The sequence below is a fragment of the Crocodylus porosus genome, unplaced genomic scaffold, assembly GCF_001723895.1.
Source record: "Crocodylus porosus isolate Cpor-Errol unplaced genomic scaffold, CroPor_comp1, whole genome shotgun sequence".
NCBI lineage: Eukaryota > Metazoa > Chordata > Crocodylia > Crocodylidae > Crocodylus > Crocodylus porosus.
Window position 1 is genome coordinate 399,336 of NW_017728942.1, and position 19,269 is coordinate 418,604.

Below are 19,269 nucleotides of genomic sequence, written 5' to 3' on the forward strand. Positions count from 1 at the left end.
AATCCAATGGCAAATTTGTCCCTGAACTTAAAGAGAAGCAGGACTTGGCTCTGTGACTAGTGAGAATAAAGGCTGTTCCCTGGCCTTTCTGCAACTGCAGACAGACTGAGCTATAACGTATGTGTCCATGTAGTCAACACCTCTGAAGTGCAAAGAGCGCTTACCCCAAATCCCGCAACAGAAGCCTGTGATGATTTCTTTTGTTATTGGCAGTAATAGCTCTCTGGGCCTTAATACCCCATGAACACTGGGAAATGCTGAGTTCAGGCATAAAGGAATTGTTCAAATAAAACCAGGGAGTTTGGTCTGAAGGCTCAGACGTTCTGTAAATCAAACACGCAAGCTGCCCACAGCCAGCACCACAAGGAGCTCTTACGGGAAGTGACGTGCTATAGGTCTCTTTCCCAAGCAACACTGCGGGGAATTGCGTCACCTGTGCAGACAAGATAGGAAAGGGGGCTCTTATTTTTATGGAGATGCTGAATTAAAAAGAACCAATTTCACCCAAAAGAAATATGCTTCAGTGAAAACGGTTTTCAGCATCCACTGAGTAGTCAGAAGCACATCTGCTCTGAGCCACCCCCGCAGCCATTAGTACAGCAAAACTCAGAACATGAAACTCATCTCAAAACTACCCGTGATTTCACCCAGTACAGTATTTCATCCCAGCTCTCCAGAAAAGCAACCGTCACCTCTTTCTAAATGAGGAACTGTCAGGAAGGTCCTGTGGAAACCTTACATCTAAGCCAGCCAGGTGTAAATGGCTGCAGTAACTTATGCCTCTCTGAAAATTAGGCCTTTCTAAAGTGTCTCCAGCTGAGTACAGACAAACCAAATCACTCCAAATGTCTAATAACCTTTGAAAATCTTGGTCACCAGGGCCCACCGGCCTGGGAGATGAAGCTATCTAGGTACTTTCCATGGCACCTGCACAGTGGTAGGATTTAACACCTGTATTAACACTTGGGGTATATAGGATGGACAGTATTGGGGTATGTATACCAATATTGGGGTATATAGGATGGACATTGCTGCTAAAGGGGAGGGCCCAACCCTGGAAACAGCTGTAGGAGGGGTGGGAATGAAGCCAGCTGTGCTCAGTTTCAGCATTTTCCTTCTCAGCTGGAATACAGCCCAGGCCCCAGCGCGGTGAGGAACACTTCGGTAAAGCTGAGATCCCAACCCTCCCCACGCCGCACACTCACAGGCCCTGATTCAGGAAAGCACTAAGCACATCCTTCACTGTAAGCATGTATTTAAATCTCATTATTAGCACCAGTGGTATTTAAGCATATGCTTCAGTGCTTTCTTGAACTGATGCCTTAAAGAGCTCTTACGTTCCGCTCCAAAGGTGCAATACCTATAAATAGATGGTATTTGAGGGTCATTACAGTACCTTTTTACTATAAAACCAATACACTTGAAAATGCATACCTGCACCTCTCCATACAGAGATATGTATGTGCCGGTGTGTGTCTCTAACGTTATAGTGTGCGTGTGTATATCCACACTGCCGATTTCTCTTGCTATAACACAGGCAAGGACAGGGAAGCTGGAATTGTTGTAGACACACACACACAAAATAATAAAGGAAGGACCCAGGCAGCCCACACAGTAAGCTCCCCTCTTGGAATATCTTACCAAGCTGTGTTCCCATGCTGTTTCCAGAGGACCGGCTAGCATCCCTTATTGGTTGCACCTGGCGGCTATTAAGTATTCAATCAAAAAGGGATCACATGCCAGATATAACTAATTCAGAGGAACTTTTTTCACACAACAAACTCCCCTCAGTTTTATTATTTTGTTTTGCTTTGGAGGTTTTGGGGTTTTTTAAAAGCTAACGCTGACGGTTGTAAAACCGAGCCAAATTGCTTTCTGCTCCAGAAATCAGACCCATTCCGAAAACAGACTGGGATGAGTAACTGGTTGTATGAATTTCCTTCAGCTTCATGAAAACTGACAGTAGCCACAGGGACTCCTTGCTGTCCACTGAAAAGATCAGGAGAGTTGGTGGGAACAGTCAGGCTGACTCCAGCGATGCCCCCTGGCTGGAGCCTGGCTGGAGCCTTCACCTGAATCTCAAGCCAATCTTCATCTCAACATCTAAAAAGTTGTGTTATTTCCTCCCCTCCAAACCCCCCATTTCATTATTTTTCATTTTCTTGAGTTTAGCCGTTCTGGTTCTGGAAGTGATGACTGAGAATGAGAATGCAATCTCAGGCTCCGGGGTAGCCATGGAAGGGTCAGAGAGCTTAAAGAAAGTACCCAGTTCTTCGGGTGCTTATCTCCAGCGCTGAAGTTTTTTAGGCTTAACCACAATCAAGCATTACCTCATCCCAGATGCAAGAAACCCCTGTGCAAAGTACAGGCCAGTCCCCAAACTTCCCCTCAAGGTGCTTTCACTTCATCCTACCAGAGGTTCTTCCCAGCCATGGAAAAATTGCAAAGGAAGTTCAACCCGGCCTAAACCAATGCCTTTCAACCTGTTTCATTTGTAGACCCCTAAACAACTTTGAATGGAGGTGTGGACCCCATTGAATTGTAAGTGTGGGTATTGATATACTTTTGATTGATCATTGCAGACCCCCTAGACATAGTCTGTGGATCCCCAAGGGTCCACGGGCCACAGGTTGAAAACCCATAGATTTCTCAAGATTTGTGGGTCTGTTGGAAGGTCTGCTATAAGCATACAGCCCCTCCTGCATGGCTTCCTGTCCTTCTGCCCCCACATTAGCCCCAGTTATTATTATTTTCTTATCTTTCATATTGGAATGGTACTGGGGCCTCAATGTGCACAGCAAATCTCAGCATAACACTACTTCAGAAGTACATATTTTGAACAACAAGGGCCTACTACCTCAGCAATACCCTTTCACCAAGTGCTAGCATAAAAAAAAAAGATTATCCTCTTTTTTGGCCCCAAAAAGATTTATTAGCAGGGCATAGGGTTTGGGGCAGGACCATCCCTAGGGTACGGCAAATTGGGGCAACCGTCTCAGGCCCCACGTTTCGACAGGGGCTGGCAGCGCCCTGCAGGGCAGGTTGGCAGCAGGAGAGTCCTGCTCCCAGCTGTGAGGGCTATGGCAGAGGTGCTGCCTAGAGCCCGCCCCGCAGCACAGCCTGGTCCAGCTGCTGGGCACTGCGGCTCGGCTCGGGACCCCTGCCCCGAGGGTGTCCCTGACCCAGCCCAGCCTGCCTGGTGCAGCCCTCACCTTGACTGCCCCGCTCTGCCGGCGGCCCCCTGGGGCAGGCTGCACCAGCAGCAGCGTCCTTAGCGCCAGGACTAGGGCTGCCACCTCCATCCCACTCTGCAGCCCGCATAGCCCAGCTCTCCTGAACTTCTTTTTAATTATATAGAAATGTTACTGGGGCCCCACACAGGCTGATCTGCCCCAGGCCCTGCGCCTCCCCCTAGGGTTAGCCCTGGCTGGGGGTATTGCAGCACAGCCCAAACCAGGTTCAGCACAAAGCTGAGACCACAGTTCAAAATGGCAGACTGTGGGTGTCATAGACGGTAAGAGGTTTAGAAGACTGTAGTGAGTAAGACCAAGCAGGCAGACTACGTCCATGGGAAAGTAAGGTGTCCACCTAAGCCTAAACAGCAGCAACTGTGGACTGTTCTCCAGAGCAGCTGCAAGGCACCGTAACCCTCTGCCACTCCGCCGCTGGATACATAAGAAAAACTACACTGACTTCACAGATTTGCTTGGCTTGTAAGTGATTTGAGGCAGAGAGCACCCTTTTCTGAATGTTGCCCCTCTCCCCCTCTGTATGGAAAGTAAGTAGCATTGGTCTCATTTCCAGACTGGGGAGCCAAAGTGCAGAGATATGACATGACTGTCCAAGGCCAACCATCAAGGCAATGACAAAACTGAGGTAAGAACACAAAGGCTAGGGACATATGTTATACATACACTGGTTTAAGTCATCAGAAACTGGTTTAAACCTGTAACAGAACAGAAGCTCAGTGCACATAAACCAGTTTCAAACTGGCTGAAATGGTTTAAGGTAAATCCGATTGAATGTAGTATTAGACTTAACTGATTTGGGTCAAACCAGTTTATGAAACTTCTGTCCCAGACCGCTTCCTGGTTCAAGTTAAATCACAGTATCCCAGCATGCTTTCTATCCCTGGGCTGTGCTGGGCTGTGCTGTGCTGTCTGCTCCAGCAGAGAAGGGGGGGAGGGGGGAGGTAGGGACTGACCCTCCCCTCCAGGCAAACTCTGGCTGGGGGCTGGGGCCAGGGTAGGGGTTTAAACTTCCTTTCCCCCAAGTACAGAGCTTCCCTACCCTGCTAAAAACTTATTGCTGGCTGCTACTGTGAACTAAAATCCCAGAAGTACCTGGAAGCAGGAAAAGGAAGAGATGAGCGACCCTGAAGAGTCCTGCTGCTGTGATTCTGGACTACAAATCCCAGAGACCTCAGAGGCAGCAGGAAGAGAAAGTGAATGCACAGCCCATGCTGCCTACATGCCAGAGAGCCATGCTCGAGTGCCCCCTGGCTTCGGTCTGAGCATATCAGACCATATGGCTGCATTTCCTGAATCAAAAGTGAATGTCTGTTCAGTTGTTTCTCAGTTTAATCTCCACAGCTTAGACTAACCTGAAACGACTGAAGCAATTCAGCCTCGGGCATTGTAACTGTCTGTACTTAGCCAAAAGCTCTGACTTCCACTCACCTATTGATTATCGGAGGATACTTGAACTCCTCCAAATGAGCTAGTCACTTGGGACCCTCCATACGGCAGGAGGGCTAGTTCATCCTGCTCAACCATGCTGAGATCAAAGAATTGACAGGGTGTCTGCAAATTGCAGATCAGTTCCTGTGACCAGCTTTATTTCATGCCATCTGAGTGCATCCGATAGCCAGTTTTCTCCTCTTTTCCCCTAGAATACAACAGTGTGAGACACCCACTGAGCAGAGGAGCGTCCTTGGATATATGCGAACACTAGGCAGAAACCAAAGCATTTTCACAGATTAGATGCTTCCCACCCCATCCATCCTGAGGAATTCTTTTACCTCCTCCTTTATAAGGACCATACGCAACACATTCCTGAACATTTTCCTCCACGCATAGCCACTTTCAGATGTCTGTTGAGTTATGCTTGCTTTTAAGAAGGCTTCAAGGAGGTTTTGATTTAATACTGGTGATTAGCCTGGGAAGAATTTCCATGCTAGTTTGAAAATAGTGATCTTAATCAGTTTGGGGCAAATCGGCAGTAAAGATGAACCCGCCAACCGTCCATCTACTATTGCTTGTTTTGTTGATATTTCTTGGATATTTCCTTCACAGTTGTTGCCTTTTTTATGGAAGAGGAGTTTTAGCCTTTTTAAAAATTCAGCTAGAGTTTTTATTTTATCGACAGTAACTTTTTAGATGCCATCCTACCCGGTTTATCACTGATAACAAGACTCTAAACTCCTTCATGATGGAATGCAAAGTTTTATCTTCACTGCTTGGGTGTGAGGCCTCAAAGTTTTATTCAGCCTCCCAACAGAAGGCTTCATCCCATGCCCCCAGAAATCAATAGAAAGAAGTTTCCACTGACATCAGTGGGCTTTGAATCAGGGCCAGAAATTACATGAGAGCCCTACTAGAAAGACTTCAGAAACTGTGGACTTGTTTTCTCTAGAGAATTAACTCGCTCTTTAACTTAACGGTTCCTGTTAACTCAATCCCCAGTCAGACTGAAACTCTCCCTGAATTATGGCCTGCTTATGTGTCAGAGGATGGGTACCTCATCTGGGCAGGATTTGGATTATGGGTAACTCAAGGTATCCACAAGAGAAAATGTTGGTCCAACACCTGCCCCCCAAAATAAATTGATGCTGGTCCCCACTCCTTTCCAACAGCCCTCAAGAGTTTGTATCTCACCCGGTGCCCTCGTGCCCTACCTTGCCCTCCGTCCATTCTCTGTTCTTTGACCTGGAAGTCCCCTGTTTTATGTGGTATTAGTCACATGCTGCTTTGCTCAGCCCAGGAGTTCTTCTTAGCACTTCCATTTAACAGTTAAAATGAAGTGGATGGAAATATTGCAGTACAAGTCCATGAATGGATACTCTTAGACTGATTTGTACTTGGCTCGTATTGCTGTACTTTCACCAAGACAACTTCTAGACCAGCCTGGAGAAATCCACTCTTCCTTGGCCTCAGAAGTAGTGACCTGTCACCTCATCCTACCGCTTCCACCTCTTCTCCTGCCCTAATATCTAATGGCTGATCATGTAAGAACAGCCAGTTCTTCTGGAAACAAATCCTCAAGCCCATTTGACTATGGGAAACCTTCCCAAGGGAAATGGGAAAGGGTAATGCAGAACTGACCCACCCACCACACTGGGGAACTCAGACTAACCAGGAAATAACCCTGTATGTCAGAGGTGGTTCATTACAGCAGCTAAGGGGTTTCTTTACCCTTTCCCATTTCATTGATTTCAAAGGCTCTTAATGATAGCTTTAGTTTTGCAATGTTTTTGTTCAAGCCATTACTTGGGCTGAGCAAACTGACCGCCTTTCCTAGCCAAATGTTGTATTCTTTGGTAGATAAGATAAGCTCCCTAGAAAAAAAAAAAAAGGATTTCAGAGTCCCTGACTCACTATAGAAGCTTTTCCTATGTCTCAGTTATGGAGGCCAATGGTACACTTAACTATTTGGTGGGGTTAATGATGAAATTCAAATGCCCATCTTTTTCCTCTGCAAAGGACACTCTTATCTGGAAGTAAGGTCATCCCAAACAGGTGCCTTAGTATCTAGCAATCTTTTGCCTTCATTATATATGCCATCCTGGCAGTTGTCCAGCCTGGGTCAGTGAGATTTCTTTCTCTCTGGCCATAACAATTTCTCATGTAACAGGTTTTCATATAGGACCAGAGGATGGTAGTGATATACCAACCAAGACTGGCTCTTCTGCTAACCTGCTCCTTCTCAATCTGTTGTGCAGCTCTTTCTGCTGTCATCTAAGTAACTATTAACGATAAGGCATGACTGCATTTTTTTTCTTTACTTTGTGGTAATCTCACCTTCTGAGCATCTGGTAGAGAGCCCATTTCTCCAGCCAGTTGGCACATGGAGCTCCTATTGATTTCCAGGACCTTGCCACTTAGTTCAGAGGGCATGGCACGAAGACACCACTGAAAAGGATGACTCCTTTTCCCAGCAGGTTAATACTGTACCAGCTTGTCTGCTGTGCTCTGGGCCTTTCAGGGAAGGGAACACTACTGACACAAAGCTGGTGTAGGCAGCTCCCGTACTAACTGCCCTACCTTCCCTAGCAAATAACTGCTTCAGAATGGAAGAAAAAACCTTCCAACCCTTCCATGAAAGGAAACCCTACTACCTCCTGCAGCCACCTCGGGGCAGGCCACTGCCCTAACTCATTCAAAACTACTCTAACGACCCTAGGACCGAACCACAAACTAGGCCGGGTGCTGAACTCTGTTATCGCCTAGCACTGACTACAAAGTCGACAAAGCTACAGAGATCATCAGGATGAGCCCATCTCATTCCCTTTCTATTTTTCCCTTTAATAAGCAGAAAACAGAAGCAAGCAGTTGGACACCACTGCAGATCCCTGGCTGCAGGTTTGGTTGTGGTGCACTGCTGATATGTTCATGGAATTAATCCCAGATTTGGATGACTGCAAGCAAGAGCAGCATCTAGCTCATGAAGGGTTTTCCTCTGACTCTGTCCGTGAAGCAAAAGATGATGATCATCACCACCCCCATTGTACCCCTGGGAAAAAGGATATGTGCCAGGACCACGCTGGAGGTCAGTAGCAACCCTGGAGTCCTCTCCAGTGGTTCATCCAGGGAAATGCACTGCCTCACACTGACCGGCATGCAGCCACTTGTGGGATAAGGCTTAGAGGGTCTGGCAGAGCTAGGGTGGAATAGGTACTGCACTTTATATTCACCCCCTAGTCTATGTGGCAATAGCTGCTCTATGTCGACACACCCTGAGAAGTCTCCTAGCCCTAAGAGGGCTTGTGCTTCGAGGGCGCAGGCTGAGCGCTTGATTCTCCCAGGCCTGTCACTCAGGTCAAGGCAGCAGCACCCCTCAACCTCCTGCTCCAGAGATGTGATCAGAAAAGCTTCCTGCTCGTTAGAATGTCATTTCTCCCGTATGTTTCCTGTTAGACTCACTTTCCCAGTATGGCTGATGCTGGAATATCCTGTTCAGCTCGGGGTCTGAATGGAGTGTTAAATGCATGCAGGTGGGCAGCCAGTGAGACCCCTTCCTCCCTGCCTTGCTGTGTGTGAGGTGCAGCAATAAGGAAAGGATTAGAGCCAGGAAGGGAAGGCAGGGGTCGCCTCCTCCCCGGGGAGACAGGTAGGATCAATCATTGTGGTACCTGCTGCTGCAGTCGCAGCCCTGCACAAAGCAGCTACAGAGAGAAGCAGACCGACGACAGAAGAAACATCAAGGGTCAGGCCTGTGCAGCTCAGGGCTCTTGCTGACACCAAGACAATTTTGCTCGAGAAAGAACTAGTGCCCAGATCCTCAAATTATCCAGGCCCTGACGCCCATCACTTTCCGAGGGCACTAGGCACCAAAACACCTCTGAGGGCTGGGTCTAAGAGACCAGGTCTGCCCCAGTGACGCTGGTGTGAATTGCAGTGAAGCCCGGGGAGCACCCCTGGTTTCTACTTGTGTTAGAGGTAACAGACTGTAGCCCGGTATCCAGGTTTTAGCCATATTGGTCTAGAGGAAAAGGCAATCGGGACTTGTATAGAGGTGATATCTTTTATTAGACCAACAAGATTTTTGCAAAAAAAAAATTCTTTAATTGCACGCTTTCCGGCACAAACACTCTTCATCAGGCATTGGAGAAAAGACTGTAAAAGTTCTCCTGGGTAGAAATGAAAATTCATATTTCATAGGATTTCACAATCAGTTCATAGATCAGCCCAAACTTCAAGAGCCTAATTCTCCTGAAGCTACCACTGGGCCCAGCTAAGTCCCTTTGCTTCAGTGAAGTCATCCCAAATTCACCTATGAGAAAGCAAATCCAGTTCCCTGATCTGGCTTCATCACCAAGGGACTATTGACTCCAGAGGAGCTGAACCAGGCCCCTGGGGCTTGGCTTGTTTTGATGGTGTGAAAATTAACCACCTAACCCTCAAATCTGTGTTTTTCTTTTCCAGACATCCTATTAAAGTCTCCCCTGACTGATTCAGGATATGAGCGCACTCACAGCCTGTATCAACAGACTTGCATTTGTGGCTGGCATCAGGGACTGGGGAAAATGGTGCTCCACTGGCAGTAAACAAATGTCAAGCTCAAAGCAGCTGTTATCAGCACATAGCTCTCACCTAGATCTGCTGCCTTGATCGGCCCTCTATGCCTCCCTCTCCTTACTTAAGTTGAGACAGGAATGGGTAGGAGATGACTGCAAAAGTCTCAGCCTCCCAAGAACATCTGAATCTTTAAGCTGCAAAGGGGATGAAGTCAGCTTCGACAAGAGATCTGTTTATCTGCTTAATTTATTTCTGGCCACACAGCATCAGGCTCTGTAGGTGGTAGCAGTGCTCATCATGCCCTGAATTTATGCCATTAACTTATGCCAAAGAGGATTTGTTGTTTCCTTACAGCCTAAAAGGTGCCTTCACAAAATCCTAAGAGAAAATGGCACAGCCGTGCAGGAGAGACCTTAACCCCAGTGGGGAGTATAAAAGGAGAGGAGATTGCTCCCCAAAAAAGAAAAGCATAGGAAGAAGCTGCCATCTTGATATTTTTTAGGGAAGAAGGTCTTGTCCTCAGGGCAGTATCGTGGGCTGCCATTAGTTCAGTTCTCTGCTCTGCCATGGATCGTTCACGTGACCTTGAACAGCTCATTTAATCTTCCCATGCCCTGGCATCACTGGGCCTGCAGCATTACCCTCTGAGCCTTGTGCAGAGGACAAGGTTGTTTTCTCCATTTTTGATGAGATACAGAGGGGGGGCTGCTGCAGTGATGCATGAGCACGAGGCCCTTCTCTGCAGACCAGGCGGTGGGGAAGTAGGGGTGACATATCACACATAAGGGCATGAATACCATGGCCGCAGAATCCGCTGCGCAGCTCCGAGGTGACTCCAGGCCTGTGCTGCGTAAATAGAAACATTGGGAAGGGAAATGCTTGAATCTAGTGGCCTGGAGCCCCTGCACTGGGTGAACTTAGCAGTTAAAAATAAAACTGGCAAAAGTGTACATCACCCCTCTCCATGCCATAGCCAATATTTGATGGAGGCCATTTACTGGTACTTTCTGATGTCGCTCAGCACGAGCACAGGATTTGCCTAAGGTTACCCAGCAAACCTCTGGAAGAGCAAGAGCCAAAACCTAGCCCTACCCTTTAATCGCCGCTCATACTTGCATCATACTCCCTACACCGACAGCCATATCAGGCGCTTAGGAGGGAGCCTTCTGGGCACCGACCTTTCTGAGCTCCCACCTCAGCCCACGCGCACACGCGCACGCAGCTCTCAGAACTCAACAGGTTAATCGGCTGGGTAAAACGCGTGTGGGACGACTGCACTTGATCAAATCCTGCCTGAGTTTTTCTTCAGCTCTGGAGTCAATTGTCAGGCCTGTTTTTAAAGACACTCTTGTAGGCAGCCCTGGCTATGCTTTTTTGCTTTAGAGGAATTCCTCTAAAACAATAATAGTGACATTGTTCCTCACTTTGCTGGCGGTTTTATAGGGCTTGCTTTGCAGAAAGGTGACCATGGATGCCTTTTGGCCACATGTGTTTACATAAGGAAATGCATGTGGGTTTTGGGGTGGCGCCGGGTGTCAGCAGCCGCTCTCTGTACTCCTGACCCTTACAGAGCTGCTTTCTTGCTTCTGGGTACGTTTACTGCACTCCAGATGTGTGCTGGCTCCAGCATGGCTGCTGAGCGTCGGGGATCTGGCATCCCCAGGCTCATCAGTCCGTGGGGTAGAATGCCATGGTGGTTGTTTTAAAAGCTGTAAGGCTTCTTGGTAACACATCATGATTTATTCAGCCCTTGTTTGACAGAGTTCCTTTATCAAAAGCTCATGCAAAGGGCTTTCCAGCGAGAGAAGCTGGCTGCACTGAACGTACCCTCTGTTGTACAGCTTGCACTGTGCTGTCTGCTAGAGAGAGGTTTGAACAGGTTCTTTCCTAAGAGCTGCACTTTCTCTAAGCCCTTCTTTGTGTGGCTGCTACCAGACCTTGTATCTGGCAGGTCTCAAGGAGTTAGGCGCCACTCCCAGCGTTAGGCTGCATTGCCATGGTTCCTGGGTATAGGGTGTATTACACTTGTGAAGGCACTACAAAAATGTAAGCTATTATGAATCATACTTATTCATGGATATTGGGAGATGATAAATTCTAAGGACCCTTTGCACTTCTAGGCTCCGTTGTAGTGAGGAGAGCAAGCATGTGCTTCGTGCTCTCCGGGTGCAGGAGCAGGGATCATTTGAAAACCCAGCCCTATTGCTTGTTCCCCTGAGCTTTCCACTGAGTCACAGTTAAAAGCGCAAAGCCTGATGATGACAAAGGGTTATCACGCTGGGCCATACACCACAGCACCAGCTGGGACCTGAGATCACAGCCACCAAACTCCCTTCTCAGACCTCCCGGTCACCAATGGCCAACTCAAGCATTTCATTCACAGGAGAGATTTGGTAAAAGGAGTGGGGAGAATGAAGTGTTTGCTTGGCAAAAAAATGGGTAATTGAAAGTGGGGGAGAGTGAAAAGCCACTGGGAAGGGAGGGAGACTGGAAGGGGAACACAGAGGGTAGAAATAGAAGTTAAGTCTTGGTGCCTAAGAGATCGGTGCCAGGTTCTCTGCTCACCACCTGGCCCAGGGTGCTCCTTAGCTACAACAGGGTATGGTTTTGATTAAACTGTCCTTAAAATAAAAGTGAAATAGCAGGGAAAATGGTTGGAAAGCTCAAACTAGTTTTGCAAACCAAAAATATAGGGGGAAGCCTCAGAGTAGCCAACATCTGCTCATCCTGAGCGCTGGTGGCTGAGGTGAAGACCAACAAGATTGTCCTTAGGCAAAAAAGACTGGAGCAAGAGCAGGGGGGACAACTTACAATAAGGGTTTTCGATCTTCTCAGTATCTGTGTTGGTAAAGTCCCATTTTAGTCTGCCCAGCTGAGACAGGTGGAAGTGGAGTCTGGTTTCTAAGCTGTCCCCACCAGATACTCAAGCAGAGTTCAGAGCTACCAGTGTCAACAGATGGGTCAAAAAGACCAAAAGAAAGATCACATACTGTTGGGAAAACTCTAGGAAATCTTTTCACCAGGGACTGGTTGAGCTACTGGCCCGATTCCTCCCTTCGCCACAGTCCAGTCTGCACTACTACCCTACTCTGCACTCTGAGTCCAGGTCTTTGAGTGCAGCGGAGGGCTTTTTTATGCTGCCAGCCCTGTAGCTAGCTTGGGTACATCTACACAGCACTTCAGTCATAGCAGTGTTTACAGTGTAGACAAACCTTCGAGTTACACTGGTGCAAATCCAGAGTAATTCCACTGGAGCCATTGGCCTCGCAGAGCCTCTGTGATTGGAATCTGAACCTGTGCCTCCTCCTCGGAGCCGATTAGCTCTGTTATACAGCCATATTCAGCATTTGCCTTCCTGAGATTATTTTCATTAGGACTTTCATGTGCTATTCTCTGGGGTGCGAATGGAAGCAGAACTCTGTAAGCCAGGATTAGAAAAGAGCCTTCTGTGCCATATATCACATATACATATATACTTGCCTTTTATCACAATGGAAAAAAGTTAAATAGCAGATACAAGAGGAAGAAAACTCCTATCTGGGTCAGGATCTCATGCTGGCTAGTTCACTTCACAGTTTAAATAAATAGTTCTCATCCCCAAAGCCTTCAGGGTCACATAAATGTGCCTCTTCGCATGGACAGGACTATTTTGATAGTAGCTGGGTGCCTGATGAATTTGCAACTTTCCCAAACTGTGGGTGTCGAGAATGTGCCTTGGTTTTTCAGCGAGATATAAAACCCTATCAATTAATCTAACTTTTATTACCCCTCTGGGGCAGGAGCATGATGTTATTTAAACAAATGGTTCCCATTACCTTCAATTATTTTATAAATGTTTTTCACTGATTTATAGGCTTCTATTAAATGGACAATATACTTCTGTGCTCCTCGCAGGGGTAAACAATAATCTCCGGGCTTGATTTTTTTTCCTTTTCCACATGCATAAGTGACTTTGCCATTTAATTAAAAGGAACAGGGTAGGGTAAGGGCAGCCAGATACTCCAGCTAAGGTCTTGCTCCAAGCTGGAGGTTGACCTGACTAAATGAATCTGCAGAGACAGATCCTCCAAATCCCCTTGTGTAGCCCACTCCGATCCTTAGGTACTGGGTCCACAAAGGGTACTCTCCCCACACAAGCTGTGCCTACAGCAGCTTTGCCCCAGCACAGCCTGTGGACTGAGTTTCCAATACAGGGAGCCTACCCTCCTCACTTGGCTTGGATGGGGGCAGGATGCAGTCTATTGTTTCTAAAACACTGAAGCAACGAGACAGTATTAAGCAGGGCTTTAATTTGTCTTGGTTTCATAATCTAATCCCACATCCTGGCTCCTAACGTACTGAATTTACAAGCATTCAAAGCAATCACTCCATTTTTTTTTAGGGCTATTCATTTGCCCAGGATTACCTGAGCTTTATGGGATTATTCTATAATACACTAAATATATAGCCCTGTTTTTATTTTAAGGGAGATGTTTCTTTTCCTTGCTCTCAAGCATAAGCTAAATGCAGCTCCTGGGCACAAGGACTGCTTACTGAGCTGGAAAGGGGTGATCATGCTCAGCAGGAATTGGAGGCCAAGTGCTCAAATCTGGATGTGGCCAATGTTTGTCCAAAGGCCCTGCTGTCGGACAGGACCTGGTAGCAGTTTTTCACCTTTTTCAAGGAGTGGCTTGCCAGAGGCACTAGCCACAGGGATGGGTTAGATGGCTTCATGACTGTTGTAGTACAGATACCAGTGACGAACACCGTGACAGATGGAATAAACCCAGTTCTGCGAGGGATTTTGCCTCTCGTGGAGCTCACTTGAAATTGAATCTCAGCACCTTGCAATAGGACCCCAATTGCACCACTCAAACCTGGGCAACCAGTGCATTAACTGGTTGAATAGACCCGCCACATCCTTACCTGAGGTCCCAGGACAGTATGCCTGGTTGAACACCTGATCGGGGCATTTCTCATTCAGTACTGGCTGCGGTCCAAATCTGACACAGGGCACTGACCTGTAGAGGGACCTGTGGCTTGGATGTCCTGACACAGCCACTCGTATGTTCTAGCCTGTTTGGCATTTGTCTCCTGGTGGATTAAAAGACAGTGCCTCTGCTCATCTGTTGGTAGTGTTACCCCGAGTCCAACCAATGCTAAGCTCATTGACCTCATTCGTCTGCGCTGACTGAGTAAATACGAATTTTCCTGCTGACTTCAGCAGGAGAAGAGGGGCTGATCCTGCCTGCCAGGGGCTGAGCGTCCTCAAGGCCCATAATTCAGGATCAGGCCACTAACGATGGAGAGGGGATTAGCACTCAAGACATCGAGGACACCAACCCCATGCAAGCACCGCCAGCTTCCAGTTCAACTGATACAAGAGACTGGGCTGTACTCTACACAGCTTTTGGCCATGACCGCTTGGTTTTACTTAACCACTAAATACATCCCAGTGGGCAGTAGTGACAGACAGCCTCCTGGCTGTGACACACTGTGGACCTGCCATAGTCTAGCCTGGGCTTTGGGGAGTGAAAGATTTCACCAGTCGTTTTTGCAAAGAGGGAAAAGACCGCACTCCTTCTCCCTCCACCAGACCCATTTCATTCCCAGCTCAATGCCCAGCTCCTGCTGGACATGGGGGAGGTCAGGGAGTGTAACAGAAGGTCAGAGCACTAAAAAGAGACAGCGATGTGGCCTGACCAGAAAACACTTATCTTACCAAGGGTCACGCAGGGACTTGGCTGCTAGAGCAGTGACCTCTAGTTGCCATCCCATCACAGGACCTCATCCATCTCCAGTGCCACAGCCCTAGCCTGTTAACCCTCAGTGCTACACATGTTGACAGACAGGACAGCAATTAAGTACTTGCTGAACTAATTCACTTGAGCCTGTCTACATTTCCAATGGCTTTGGAGAGAGACTTCTGTTTACAGAGCCTACTACAGTTTATTATTTCTGGGGAAATGTTGCAAGGTGATTTTCACTTCAACCTGAGGGTTAAAAAAGTCATAAGACACTCCCCCCCACCAAAAAAAAAAGAAAAAAGGCTTGTGTCTGTACACACGTGTGTGCATGTGTGTATGGGTTTAATATATGCCCACATTACTCCTAGAGACACATGCACGTGCCCAGTACACCCCCTGCCTGTATACAACCTGCCCACTCACAGGACACTCCAGAATAGCAAAGCCCCAAGAATCGGGGGAAAGGAATGCAGCTTAACAATACTTAGCACTTTCCATCTGCAAAGCTCGACCCAAGCCCCAGGGTAATCCTCCCCGGCCCCTCTGGGAGGTGCACAGGTCAGAATCATCATCCTTATGGCACAGAGGGGGGAAAGTGAGGCACAAGGTGGCGTGACTCAGCCATGGGTCACAGGGGGGTGTGGTTCAATGTCCCTCTGGATTCCTGCCTCTGAACCCTGTATTCGGGCCATATTACCCTCCCATACTCTCTGGTTTGTAATTAATGTTTCTATTTGTATACTAGCACGGACTAGAAAGAAGGGGAGGTAGAGATGCACCTTATAGACTAAGTAAGTCAGAGAGCCATAAGCTCCTGTGAGCCCAGAGCTCCCTTCATCGGATGTTAGTCGATAAGGTGCCTCTGTGTGTGACTTCAGACCAGCACAGTTAACAGCCGCTCTCTGCTCATGGACTAGAGCGAGAACATTTGCGTGAGATCCCCCGGGAGCACGCAAGAGCAGCAGGATCGATGGCATCAAAACCCTGCACCTGAGGCCACGTGCAGATTTCTGAGAGCGGGCAGGGAGGGAAATAGCAGGGATCCGGTGCAGATTGCATATCAGGTCCATCCCGCAGAAGCAGGTGCAGGGCTGTTCCCTGCCGTGCCTCTTGTGCAGCTTGGCTTAGGCCACTGCAAAATCCGTGTGTGAACTTGTATTAGCAATAAGAGGTGGACTGGAGCCATGGTGCTTGGATCGGCGCTCAGACTGGGAATACTTCCCAGCCCGGAGGCGTCTGGATTGGGTCCATCTCTATTAATAATGATGATGATGATGATTTACAGCCAATCTTCTGGTTGCAATTTGCGTCCAACCCTGGCACCACAGGGATCCAGAAGCTCATTCCCACCATTTCCTTCCTTTCACAGTCAAAGGGAGGGTTTTTGCAGCTGGGAAGCCTCCCCAACCCAGTGAGGCACCCATTTACCAGAGGCAGGAAGCTGCGAGGAAAGTCCTTTGCCAGAGGCTGGGGAAGCAACCTGCCCCATGGGGCTGTTTTCAGTGGAAACTGGCCTGGTTTGGGGCTGAGGTTCCGGCACATGAATCTCCCCCAGTTGCACAGGAACTGGTGCCGTTACCACGCACTCTCGCTAGCATCAAAGCTGGCTCCCGACAAAGGAAGCGGCATGGAGGGTTGTGTCTGCCACAGGAGGGAGGGACTGTGGGAGCTCTGTGTGTTTGGCTCTGGCCGCGTCCTGTCCGGCTCTGACCTTAGGCCCTGTCACAGGGCACAGCAGGCTCTGCTTGCTTTGCTCCTTTTTTTTTCTTTTTTTAAAGAAAATGTTCTGTGCATGATTAAAGGAGCTCTGTCTAATCCTGACCAGGCTCCCAGCTCCAGGGTCAGCCCAGGCCTATGTTCCACTAGCATGCTCCAGTCCCTAGGCCACACTCCCTGCCTGTTCTTGATGCACTCAGTCCTAAGGCTAAGGATGCTTTGGGCTCTCTAAGATAAGATAGTCCCCGCTCCACTTGGAGAATAGAAATGGAGGTTTGAGAGCGACCTCCAGAGCTCACAGCCTTGTGAGATGGGTAGAGGGGCAGTGGCGCCGACGTTTCTTCAGCTTGATCCTGAGCAGGACTGCAACAGGTGCTGCAGAAGACATTGCTTAGCCTTTCCCACCACACAGTTACTGAGAAAGACTGAACTCCCTCTTGCCCCAGACTACAGAGAGGACGTTTGCGTGAGATCCCCTAGTGATCCTCAGCCTTCCCCACCTGCTTCAGGTACATCTGCCTGGCTGTCACTGTAGATTTTTTTTTAATGTATTTGTATCCAAGGCCAAACTAGCCTAAACTAATTCCAAATCCAAGTGCCCAGAGCCATAAGTGGCTCTACCACTGGCAAACATCCTCCACCCGCACCTGGGACTTCAGATGTTCCCAAAACCTTTGGCGGGCATCCTGCTTGCAGGCCCAAGCTTGGGGCTGGGGCTCAGATGCCCCCAAGTTTTGCTTGCCCTCAGCCATGTGGCCCTCGGAGCATGCAAGGGGCTTCGGTCACTGTAGATCAGGGGTGGGCAATTGTTTTGGGCAGAGAGCTGCTTACTGAGTTTTGGCAAGCCATCGAGGGCCTCACGATAGGCAGCCAGGGGCAGATGAATATTAATTTTCTAAATTTTTTAGGGGCCCTGCGGGCTGGATAGAATGGCCTGGCTGACCGCATCCAGCCCCCGGGCCATGTTTCACCCACCCCTGCTGTAGATACACTAGCAATGCAACCAAAGCAACAAGGAGCTCAGTGAGGATTTAACCATCTGATTGCCACCTTCTCGGGCAGCCCACCCCGAGTGCTGGGCTACTGCAGACTTCCCCCTAAATCCCCCGCCTTTAAGGTTGCTCAGTTTGAGTGCCCCAAAACAGAACCAAGAAACCATAATCACGTCTGAAAATGCTACCCCTCATTTGGTTAATCAAGTACCTTCCAACAGTGTAATGCCTTGGGGAAAAGGGGAGGAGGGTGTTATTCAAAGTATGGTTATATAAACTAGTAAGACTAATCAGAGAAAATTACAATGGAACCATAATCCATCAGGATCAAAGCCTTTGTGAAATCAGATCAATTTAATGGGAATTTTACGTAGGAAGGCAAATGAGGAACAAAACTTAAGAATATTGAAGTATTTAGATGTTGTTGTTTCGAAAGGCCTTTTTCTTTTTTTTTCTTTTTCAAACTTCTGTCCTCTGGTTTGTTACAAGGAAATGCAAAATGAGAAGTCCAGCCCTCTAGCTTAAATACCAGAGGCTGCAAGACAGAGAAACAGTGGGAAAGGCCCCTGGTCATACCCCGCTCACCCTCTCTTCCAGCATCCACTCCGCCGCCGCCGGAAACTGGGCAGGATGGACCTATGGGCTGATCAGCAAATGGCAATTCTTAGGCTTTTAAGTTCTTATTAAGTCAATGTTGAAGCAATTTTGAACATTTTAAGGAACCCCAAACTATTTTCCCCATGGAGAACTTTGACATTTGTGAGTTTTACTTCAGTTTAACACGAGGCCAGACCCTTCAGGTTGATATACTTATTCAAGATCCATAAACCCTCCACAAAACAGAATTTCTGTTGTTCAGACAGCTCAAAAATCCCAACATTTACATACAGCAAAACCAAAGTCACACTTTCGGCTTAGACCAAGATGCAGTTCGAAGGAGTGAGTCTGTTGTGACCCTTTCCCCAAAGGGCTGGTTTTACACAGAAACATGAAATCAAGAACATTACATGCCAGCGCAGCGTAATATCTTCAGGAGAAGAAAACACTGGCATTTGAGATGCTGAAGATGTTTCACCATTTTTTCCTCAACGTCCTGCTGAGTGAAAACAGCCTATTTTCAAATAAAACCCTCCTCATTTTCAATATTGAAAATTCAGCAGTTAGCATTTGCTTTCACTCAGATTGAAAGGGAGGGAAACATTAAATGAATATGCTTGCTAATTATGCTGGAGTCTCGTGGTGGTCTCTGCTAAAGGGCCAAGCAAAGCAGAAGCTCATTGTTCTAGATACGCAGAAAATCAAAAGTCCACCTCTGCCCCAACGGGCTTATAACCGAAATAATGAAACGTCTTCTACCCTGACCTCCTTGGATTCTGCTGCAACCATTTCACACAACCTGCATTCAAACTATTCTTATCAGAAAAGCACATGGCTGCCAACTCCACAGGAATTCATCTCATAAACTGCTGAATCACTACCAGCATGAATATCAAATAACCCACCCGATCACATCAGCCTCCTGGGTTCCCTGGTATAACTTCGCTGACACTGTTAGTCCTAGGAAGATGGGCCACATGTAGCTGATCCCACCAGAGCTGG